At 44.1% G+C, this 10,812-nt stretch overlaps 1 pseudogene; it reads right to left on the bottom strand.

The window, feature by feature from the left end:
* Nucleotides 1-9,115: 9,115 nt before the first annotated feature.
* Nucleotides 9,116-10,268, bottom strand: LOC101044951 (transcription factor E2-alpha pseudogene; annotated as a pseudogene).
* Nucleotides 10,269-10,812: the final 544 nt, after the last annotated feature.

Here is a 10,812-nt window from a genome sequence, read left to right as displayed (position 1 = left end):
AGGTGGTGACAGCGATGAGCAAGTCTTTGTAGTAAAGAATGTGAAAAATACAGCAGGTCTGGGCTAGACCAATGATGATGGGGATGAGCGAGATGTTCTGACTGAGCAGATACTTTGGGAGGGTGGTCTTGAACTCCTGACCTCAGGTGATCCACCCGCCTTGGCCTCTGAAAGTGTTGGGATTACAGGCGTGAGCCACCACCACTCCTGGCCTACGTGTACTTATAATAGCAATCATATTGTGCATATTCACAACTGCGTTTGTATGCTTTTTTTAAAAAAACATGTGTTTCAGAGCTCTTTCCATGTTGTTAGTTATAACAACCATGGCAGCCGTAGCTAACATTTATTGAACATTTTGTATGTGTAGGGCACTGTTCTGAGACTTTAATTCTCACAACAAAGTGGGTGTTGTTAATTCTGCCTTTCAGATGACACTGAGGCATGGAGAGGTCAGGGGTGCCAGTCACACAGACAGTAAGTGGTTCAGTTGGCATTTGAAACCTGCAAGTCCGACTTCAGTGTCTGTGAGCTCATGAGTCTATCAGTACCATGTGATACTGCCTCTCAGGCTTCTCAACTATTGCAGAGTATTTATATTGAATCCAAGACTCTTGAAGAACTTTAAGCTCCTTTTTGGTTATATACTTAGAATTTAATTGGGCATTGCAAGCTCAAATGCACTCAGAGACTAGGCAGGCATTGTAAATAAAAGATAATTACAAACAATGGGACCCATGAGAAAATGGAGATGGTGTGCCCCAGCAGAGGCCTCCAAATTTGAAATTGTGATAAACAGCATGGTCAAACAAAACACATGTCTCAAGGCTGTATTGAGCAAGTGAAGCTGTGGGTGTGTGGGTGTGGAAGCTTTGCTAAGTAATCCTTTCTTTAAAAACTGTACTACGTTTTAAAAAACTATCAATACTAATTGACTTTAGGTGGTTCCAAAATCTTATTATTACAAGATGACAGGGATATCTTGGTACATACATGCACATATTTCTGTAGATTAGATACCAGGCAATGGACTCTGCTGAGTCACCAGCTAATAGAGATTTAACATTTTATTATCTACTACCACATAAGCTCTAGCAATTTCTATTCTGACCCACAGTCTATGAGACTGCCTATTTCTTTGCCAATCCATGATAACATTCTTTTAATTTTTGCTAATCTTTTAATGGTTAAAAAAAAAATGGGGGAGACAGATCCAAGATGGCTGATCACTAGCAGCTCGGGACTGTAGCTCCCAGTGAAAGCGCAAAGAATGAGAGGATGCCACACCTTCACATGAATTCTTGTTGCTCAAGCACCGGGACATTCCCAGCGGAGGAGCCCCACGGGTCACCAGCGCGACTCTTGTGACCGGTGAGGTGGTTTTGCCGGCGCCTTGGAGTGTGGATTCTTGGTGCAGAGTCAGAAAAGCACCATCAATCTTAATGCCGCTGATTTAGTCGGCGCAGTGGGTTGCTCAGATTTCGGCGCTGAGAATCAATAAGTTGGACGTCCACTCAGAAACCCAATTACAAAGACGGTAATTATAAAGACCACAGATGGATAAATCTACAACAAAGGGAAGAAAACAGCCAAAAAAGGCTGAGAATACCCAAAATCAGAATGCCTCTCCCTCAGCAGGGGATCACAGTTCCTCATCAGCAAAGAAGCAAGGCTTGATGGAGAACGAGTGTGTTCCAATTACAGAAGCAGGCTTCAAAATGTGGATAATAAGAAACTTCTGTGAATTAAAAGAACTTGTTCTAACCCAATCCAAAGAAACTAAGCACTTTGAAAAAAGGTTTGACGAAATGTTACCAAGAATACGCAATTTAGAGAGGAATATAAGTGAACTGATGGAGCTGAAAAACACAATATGAGAACTACGTGAAGCATGCACAAGTTTTAACAGCCAAATCAATCAAGCAGAAGAAAGGATATCAGAGGTCGAAGACCAACTCAATGAAATAAAACAAGAAGACAAGATGAGAGAAAAAAGGATAAAAAGGAACAAGCAAAGTCTACAAGATTAGAGAAAAAAGGATAAAAAGGAACGAGCAAAGTCTCCAAGAATTATGGGACTATGTGAAAAGACCTAATCTACACTTGACAGATGTGTACCTGAATGTGACGAAAAGAATGAATCCAAGCTGGAAAATACGCTTCAGGATATTATTCGGGAAAATTTTCCCAACCTAGTAAGGCAGGATAATATTCAACTCCAGGTAATACAGAGAACACCACACAGATATTCCTCAAGAAGAGCAACTCCAAGGCACATAATCGTCAGATTCACCAGGGTTGAAATGAAGGAGAAAATACTAAGGGCAGCCGGAGAGAAAGGTCAGGTTACCCACAAAGGGAAGCCTATCAGACTTACAGCAGATCTCTCAGCAGAAATCCTACAAGCCAGAAGAGAGTGAGGACCAATATTCAACATCCTTAAAGAAAAGAACTTTCAACCAAGAATTTCACATCCAGCCAAACTAAGCGTCATAAGTGAAGGAAAAATAAAGTTTTTTGTGAACAAGCAAGCACTCAGAGATTTCATCACCACCAGGCCTGCTTTCCAAGAGCTTCTGAAAGAACCACTACACATAGAAAGGAACAAACAGTATCAGCCTTTCTAAAAAATACCAAAAAGTAAAGAGCATTAATATAATGAAGCATTTACATCAACTAATGGGCAAATAGCCAGCTAATATTAAATGGCAGTATTAAACTCAAATATATCATCATGGCCGGGCGCGGTGGCTCAAGCCTGTAATCCCAGCACTTTGGGAGGCTGAGGCGGGTGGATCACGAGGTCGAGAGATCGAGACCAACCAGGTCAACATGGTGAAACCCCGTGTCTACTAAAAATACAAAAAATTAGCTGGGCATGGTGGTGTGTGCCTATAATCCCAGCCACTCAGGAGGCTGAGGCAGGAGAATTGCCTGAACCCAGGAGGCGGAGGTTGCAGTGAGCCGAGATCGCGCCATTGCACTCCAGCCTGGGTAACAAGAGCGAAACTCCGTCTCAAAAAAAAAAAAAAAAAAAAAAAAAAAAAAAAATATATATATATATATATATATATCATCATTAATTCTAAATTTAAATTGACTAAATCCCCCATTCCAAAGACAGACAGGCAATTTGGATAAAAAACTAAAACTGATCAGTATGCTGCATACAGACCCATCTCGCATTCAAGGATATACAAAGACTCAAAACAAGGGATGGAGAAAAATTTACCAACCAAACAGAGAGCTAAAATAAATAAATAAAAAGCAGAAGTTACAATTTTTGCCTCTGATAAAATAGTCATTAAAGCAACAAAGATCAAAAGAAGCAAAGAAGGACATTATATGATGATAAAAGGATCAATGCAACAACAAGAAGAGCTAAAGATCCTAAATATATATGCACCCAATACAGGAATACCCAGACATACGAGACTAATAAAGAGACTTAGATTCCCACACAATAATAGTGGGAGACTTCAACATTAATAATAAACAGATCAATGAGACAGAAAATTAACAACGATATCCAGGACTTGAACTCAGATCTGCAACAAGTAAACGTAATTAACATTTATAGAACTCTCCACTTTAAATACACAAAATATACACTCTTATCAGTACCACATCATATCAACTTAGAAGTTTAAACGAAATGTTGGTTGGCTCCTTGTTTGTTATTCTCTTCCCTCATTTTCTTTAAGGACAATTATAGGCATACCCACATTTAGACTGCATTCTAGCCTGGGCAATAAAGCAATACCCCCATTCTCTCTCCCTCTTCCTCTTTCTCTTTCTTCCTCTTTATTCTTTTTGTTATTTTTTCTTTCTCAAAAAAAAAAAATGATGTGTCATTAAAAAAATTTGCATGTCCTTAATTACTAGTGAGGTTTTGTATGTTGGTCATTTAAATTTTCTCTTCTGTGAATTGCCCACTAAGAATCTTGCTGAGTTTTCTATTGGGTTCTTCGTTTTTTCTTACTGATTTTGGGATTTCTTTATATATTGTGGATATAAATTCATGGTCTCTTTTAGGTAACATTAAAAAAAATGAGAGGGGGCCAGGAGCAGTGGCTCACACCTGTAATCCCAGCACTTTGGGAGGTCAAGGCGAGTGGATTATCTGAGGTCAGGAGTTTGAGACCAGGCTGGCTAACATGGTGAAACCCCATCTTTACTAAAAATATAAAAATTAGCTGGGTGTGGTGGCTCATGCCTGTAATACCTGCTACTTCGGAGGCTAAAGCAGGAGGGTGGCTTGAACTCGGGAGGTGTAGGTTGCAGTGAGCTGAGATTGTGCCACTGCACTTTAGCCTGGGCAACAGAGTAAAACTCCATCCCCCATGCTTCCGCCTACGAAAAAAATAAGAGGTGGCATCAAGTGTGGGTTATGAGCACAGTCCTGAAGCGAATATGTCTGGATTCTAATCTTGGCTGTGCCACTTACTAGCTGTGTGATCTTGGCTGAGTGACTCAACCTCTCTGTATCTGAGTTTCCTGGCCTGAAAAGTGGGAAGGATAATAATAGTGCCTACTTTACACTGTTGTAGTAGTAAATGAATAAGGACATATTAGGTTGGCATCTGGCACATAATTAGCAGCATTTGAAGCAGTTATTACTGTATTATTGTTACTTTTTGCAAATATCTTCCTATCTGCTGTTTGTTTTCAACTTTGTGCTCCCTGTAGTATTAAGCAAGTTTAACTTTATGTGTAGACAAGGTCTGTCTCTGTTGCCCAGGCTTCAGTACAGTGGCATGTTCATAGCTCACTGCAGCCTCCAACTTCTGGATTCAAGTGATCCTTCTACCTCAGCCTCCTGAGTAGCTAGGATAACAGGTGTGTACCACTGTATCAGGCTAATTTTAATTTTTTTTTTTTTTTTGGTAAAGATGGGTTCTTGTTATGTTGCCCAGGCTGATTTTGAACTTCCAGACACAAACAACCATCCCACCTCAGCCTCCTAAAGTACTTGGATTACAGGCCTGATACACTGCTCCTGGCTGGAAGTTTGAAATTTTCGAATAGTAAAATCCATCAGTCTTTCTCTTGAAAGCTTCCGAATGTCATGTCTTTTCCGAAGGAGGCCTTCTCTATCTTAAGGCCATTTATGAACAAATTCTGTTTATTTTACTACCTATGTTACATTTCCCTGCTGTTTAATCCATTTGGAAATCATTTTCGTGTGTAGTGTGGAACAGAATTCTACCCACTCCATGAAGGAGGCATCTAATGTACAGTGTCTACCTGGTTCTCCTGGCTGGTTCTCCTCCAGAATGTTGCCATATCAGGGGCTTGGCTTGGTCTCTGTTGGCTGATGGGTATTCTGCAGTGGTGGTAGCCCGGCCAGTCTTGTGGAGGGAAAGTCAATATTGTTAAGCTGGTAGATGGTTTCCACCCCACACCTTGTCAACCACTGTGCATACTCTGTTCTGTGCCCCAGGGAGCTGACTACATTAGGCTGTGTTGGTCTCCATCATCTGCTTGAGTCTGGGAAATGACAGATGTTGGTGGGAGATCAGAAGACAGAATGAAAGAGAGGTCAGAGTGCTGATTCCGCTTGCTCTTTCCCTGACTGGCCACAGATTTGTCCTCTGTAAATAATCCTACTTTTAACATGCTTCAGTCCAATCTTCTGAATGTTCTCTAAGTGTCCTGCAGGACTTTGATTTATAGAGCAACAGGAATGCAATGAATGAAAATGTGAAACGACAAAGTTTTAGATGGAAGGAAAGCAGACAAGGCTGACACATATAATAGAATCTGATAGCAATTCAGCCAAAAATCTGTGAATGATAAGGAAATATACTGAATGAAACCTTGAGTTGATGACCACTCTAATTTTTTTGCCCATTTGGAGGGTAAGTTAATTGTTTTAGTGATTGCTAGTTGCTTCAGTACTATGGAGTGTTTAGCTGAGATTTAAAGTTTGCTGCCATGTGTTATATAGCACAACATGATCTCCCAGGATGAATATTTATGTTATTTCTGTTGAGGGAGGAGGAAAGAATCCTGGAGAAGGAGGGAGTGGATGGTGCTACTGTCAACACATAATTAAACAAATTTTTTCAAGGTCCTGTGTTTCAGGGACCTATGATTCCAATGTGATAACAAGGATAAAATGTGGCTTGAGCTACAGAAGCTTTGGAAGAATTTTTAGTGATTGTATACAAAACCATTTGACCTGGGTCCTAAGACCTGCCTCATGCTTTAAACTCCTTTAAAAACAGCCCCGTAAGAGCTGCATGAAGGATGGCTGTATTTTTACCTACCTCCTATAAATCAGGACACCGTGCTGTAGACCTGGTCGAGACAAAACAGTAAAAAGGTTGAATTAGTAACTCAGTACACCTTCTTTAATGGCATATTAATTACAGATGGATAATAGTTACAGAGTGGAAATCCATCCTACACAATTGTGATTACCTCCTTATTCCTCATTTAACTGACTTATAGAAACTGCCCATCTCTCCTTCTAATTTGTTTCGGGCAGTTTGGTACTTCCTACTGATTCAACTACCAATAAGTTAGCAGGAAGTGATTAAAATGTAAATACCAGCCAGGCTAGGTGGCTCACACCTGTAATGCCAGCACTTTAGAAGACCGAGGGGGATCACGAGGTCAGTGGATTGAGACCATCCTGGCCAACATGGTGAAACCCCTCTCTACTAAAAATACAAAAATTAGCTGGGTGTGTTGGTAGCACATGCCTGCAATCCCAGCTACTTGGGAGATGGAGGCGGGAAAATCGCTTGAACAGTTGCTCTGGTCGGGGTAGACTGAGAGGAACGTGGGATGGGGGAGGTGTTATCGTTTAGGGATTTATGTATAGAGTGGTGAGCCACCTGATTCTGTGTCATGGAAATGTGTTCCTGCTGGACTCGAGGCAGACGATCCATTTCCCATTCATCATGTCCCGGCGAAGGCCGTCTCCTTCAGTGTCCTGGTCACCAAACCAGATGCTACTTCACCCCTATGTCCGACTCCCAACCAAGGCACCAGCCAACTGACCCTTCTCCCTCACTCCGCCCCTATTCAGCAGGAAGTAGCCAGAAAGAAGCGGGGTCCTATATCATCAAAAGGTTCGGAATGGAGGCCGGACACACCCACCTCTGCACTCAGCACCTGACTCTGCACTGGGCACCAGGCTCTGCCGCTTGGCTCCCCTGGAAGGCTCCTGGCTAATGTAACCCTGGCCAGCTCCCGCACTGGAAAACCTGCCCAACAACCCACCAACCAATAGCAGCCCACCCATCTCAATCCCGCTCCCCTGGACCCAATCAGAGCACCCAGCTGTTTCTCATTCCTCCTAGCCATAAACCACCCCCGCCTCACCTGGGAGCTGAATAAATTGGCATTTAATTTTCTTAAATAAAAAAAAAAAAATTCAAGGCTTGCCATGAGCTATGATTATGCCACTGTACTCCAGTCTGGGCAACAAAGCAAGACCGCTTCTCTCTTTTAAAACAATTTTAAAATAGTGTATTCACAAACGTTTGTTCACTATTTAAAATTTCTACAGCCTTGTTAAATATGAAACCCAAGAAACGGCAAAATATCTAGGAAAATAAGTGCACAGCTACAAATTTGATTACAAAAAAAGTATTATAAATAGGCACCAGAAAATACATCTTATCTTGCAAACTCAATAATGGTTCTTCACACAAATAATAAAAATACAAAAAATAAACGTCACAAAATTACACTATTATAGAACTTATTTTAATAACTCTCCATTAGTAACTGTTCTTTTTTGTTGATGAATAACTTTGATTCAGTGTATATTCTTCTTAACCTAGTGAATAATAGTGGCTGCGATTTACAAAGGAATAAAATGGAATAAAGATTCCACGAGTACCTGGGGTCAGTGTTTGATATGTCACCAGGAAGAAAAAACAATGTTTGTTGGCTCCCTTCTTCAATATGCCAACATATTGAAGTAATATATATTATCCACAAATAATTAATGGACAACTATAGTGGAGTGATCCCTTACAGGTTTATTTCTTTGTTAAAAGAAATACATATATATACATATACTGCTCCAGCCCCAGGATGACCTGAACGGCCTGCTGCAGGATGAGCAGTTTGGTGTACAGGGAATGTACACGGAGTTCAGTTAGAAGAACAGAGAGCAATAGAATTTTCAAGACACAGCTAATATTTTTCAAGCCAATTAGGAGAAAAATAAAGCCTCCATAGAAATAAATAATGAAATATTTAAATACTACTTATTGATTAGCTTGTTTATGGTCTTTTCACCCACAAAATTGTAAATTCTGTGAGAGAAGGGAACATCTTCTTTACCAGTCTCTATTAGGTGCCTAAGCAGTGCTTGGCCTATGGTAGTTACTCAATGGTTATTTATTAAATGAATAAGTGAATGAATTCAAGAGCAAGGAATTAGCACAAAGGACTCTGAAAAATGCAGGCATCCCTAGCACACAGTGTAGGGTTAATTAGATCACCCTGAGATTACACAAGGTAATTAATTCAATTTGTACCTTGTGATAGGCAAAATAATGGCCTCCCAAAGAGTCTTTTTTTTTTTTTTTTTAAATACGTAATGTTCATTTTCCTTTAAAAAATACTACGCATAGGCACAATTTCCTGGTGGCTTTTGAAGGGTAAGCCAGGTTTCCACAGCATCTCCCTCGAGTGATGTTTTGATTTCTCCACATTTCATAGTTAAGGCATTTTTTTTTTTTTCTGACAAAGTGTATGTTTTGTTGCTTGCTTTCAGGTTTTGTTTACTTAAAAAAAAAAAAAAAAAAAAAAAAAGCTCCTGTCAGCCCAGGCAACAGGACCAAGATGCAGTTTCAGGATCCATGGGGCAGGTTACAGGGTGGCTGAGATTCGGGGGCAGGGGGAGTGAGGGGTGAGCCGACGTTCCCAGGGAGCGCCAGGTCCCAACGTTACCTTCATCGCCCCGGTCACTCCGAGCCTCCTCAGGTCCGCGTTGGCTCCATGCTGACAACAGGTGTGTGAGGTGTGGATGTGGATGAAGCCCGGAGCCTTGAGTGGCCGCTCTGGGCCCGGCGCACGGGGCTGAGGGCGGGTGACTTGTCCCACAGAGACGTGCCTTTCACACGTGTCCGGTGGGGTTGTGTGGGCTTCACTCAGGCCCCGGGTGGGCAGCGGAAAGCACCATCTGGGGTCTCTGACCACGCCCGACACCTTTTCCTCTTCTGGCCGTTTCAAACATGCTGCTTTGGGTTTCAGGTTCCGCTCTTGCACCTGCTGCTCCAGCCCGAGGATGACCTGAACGGCCTGCCGCGGGATGAGCAGCTCGGTCTGTGCCCCGTCCGACCCGCGGCGCATCTGGCACATGCGCCCCAGCTCCCAGAAGGCCGCGTTAATACTGCGCATGCGCATCCGCTCCCGCGCCTTCCCGGCCTTCCGCCTCTTCCGGTCCCTCAGGTGTTTCTTCTCACGGCACCTCCTCAGTGCTGCTGGTCCGGGCCCAGGGGGCCTTCGGCTCCTTCTTCTTCCCGTCCGAGTGGTCAGCCGTGGACGTGTTCTCTTCGTCCTCCTTCTCCTCCCACTTGACTTCGCCGGTGGCTGCTGCGGCACCTGCTCACCCTCGGGAGGGTAAGAGTCGCGAGGCGGGAGAGGTTGGGGATGGCGCCTGGCTGGCTGGGGAGGGCCGCGTGGTTATGTATGAGGCTGGCGCTGCCTGCAAGGCCGTCCTCTAAGTGTCTGCCTCCGACCAGGCCTGCGTGCCGCCCTGCCAGCTGCACGGGGCAGTGAAGCCCGAGGCCAGCACCCCATGGCTGGGCAGCGGTGTATGTGCGCCACCTGCCGTGCCCGCGGAGCACGTGGATGGCCTGGTCCAGGTGGTCTGCCGGCCGCGGAGAGCTCCGTCGTAGCTGGGTGATGAGGCACCGGGGGTTCCTGCTCGGGGACACTGCGACGTCCCTGCCAGGCCCTGTGGCCCACGGGAGTGGAGGGACTGGATGAGAGGTTATTGCTTGAGTGATCTGGGGACTAGATCGAGACCAGTGCCTTCCCGAGGGCGTCCCCGGAGCTGCCGGCTGTGATCCCTCGGAGCCCAGAAGGTTGTCGGCTCCATTTTCAGGCGGCGTGTGGCTGGAGACGCCGCCATACGCAGCTTCGGGGGCCGAGGAGGACGTGGATGCAGCCGGGAGCCCGCCGGGAGCCTCTGCTCCCTGCAGCTGGTAGCCCATGCGCTCCTGCTGGTGCAGGCCACCAAACGTGCTGCTGCCTCCGCCACTGGCCACAGGGCCGCTCCCTGTACTACTAAACATTATTATCCAGGTGTGGTGGTGGATGCCTGTAGTCCCAGCTACTCAGGAGGCTGAGACAGGAGGATCGCTTAAGCCTGGGAGGTATAGGTTGCAGAGAGCAGAGATCTCGCCGCTGCACTTCAGCCTGAGCAACAGAGTAAGACTCTGTTTCAAAAAAAAAAAAAAGATGTTCTTTTTTACAAAAAGATTTATTCACTTAACAAATAATTGTTGAATTCCCTAGTATGTGCAAAACACTGATTTACTTGCTGAGGAAACGGTGGTGAAAACAATAGGCATGGTCCTTGCTGTTGGGGTGCGGGTCGAAATAAACATAAAGTGAATAAGATAATTTCATACTCTGCTTTGAATATATAAAATCTATAAGGCTGGTTGGGCACAGTGGCTCACACCTATAATCCCAGCACTTTGCAAGGCCGAGGTGGGTAGATGGCCTGAGGTCAGGAGTTCGATACCAGCCTGGCCAATGTGGTGAAATCCATCTCTACTAAAAACATAAAAATTAGCCAGGTGTGGTGGCAGGTACCTGTAGTTCCAGCTACTT

The sequence above is a fragment of the Saimiri boliviensis genome, chromosome 8 (genome assembly GCF_048565385.1).
Source record: "Saimiri boliviensis isolate mSaiBol1 chromosome 8, mSaiBol1.pri, whole genome shotgun sequence".
In the NCBI taxonomy this organism is placed as follows: domain Eukaryota; kingdom Metazoa; phylum Chordata; class Mammalia; order Primates; family Cebidae; genus Saimiri; species Saimiri boliviensis.
Note: the sequence above shows the minus strand (reverse complement) of the source record. Positions and strands in the feature narration are given on the sequence as shown.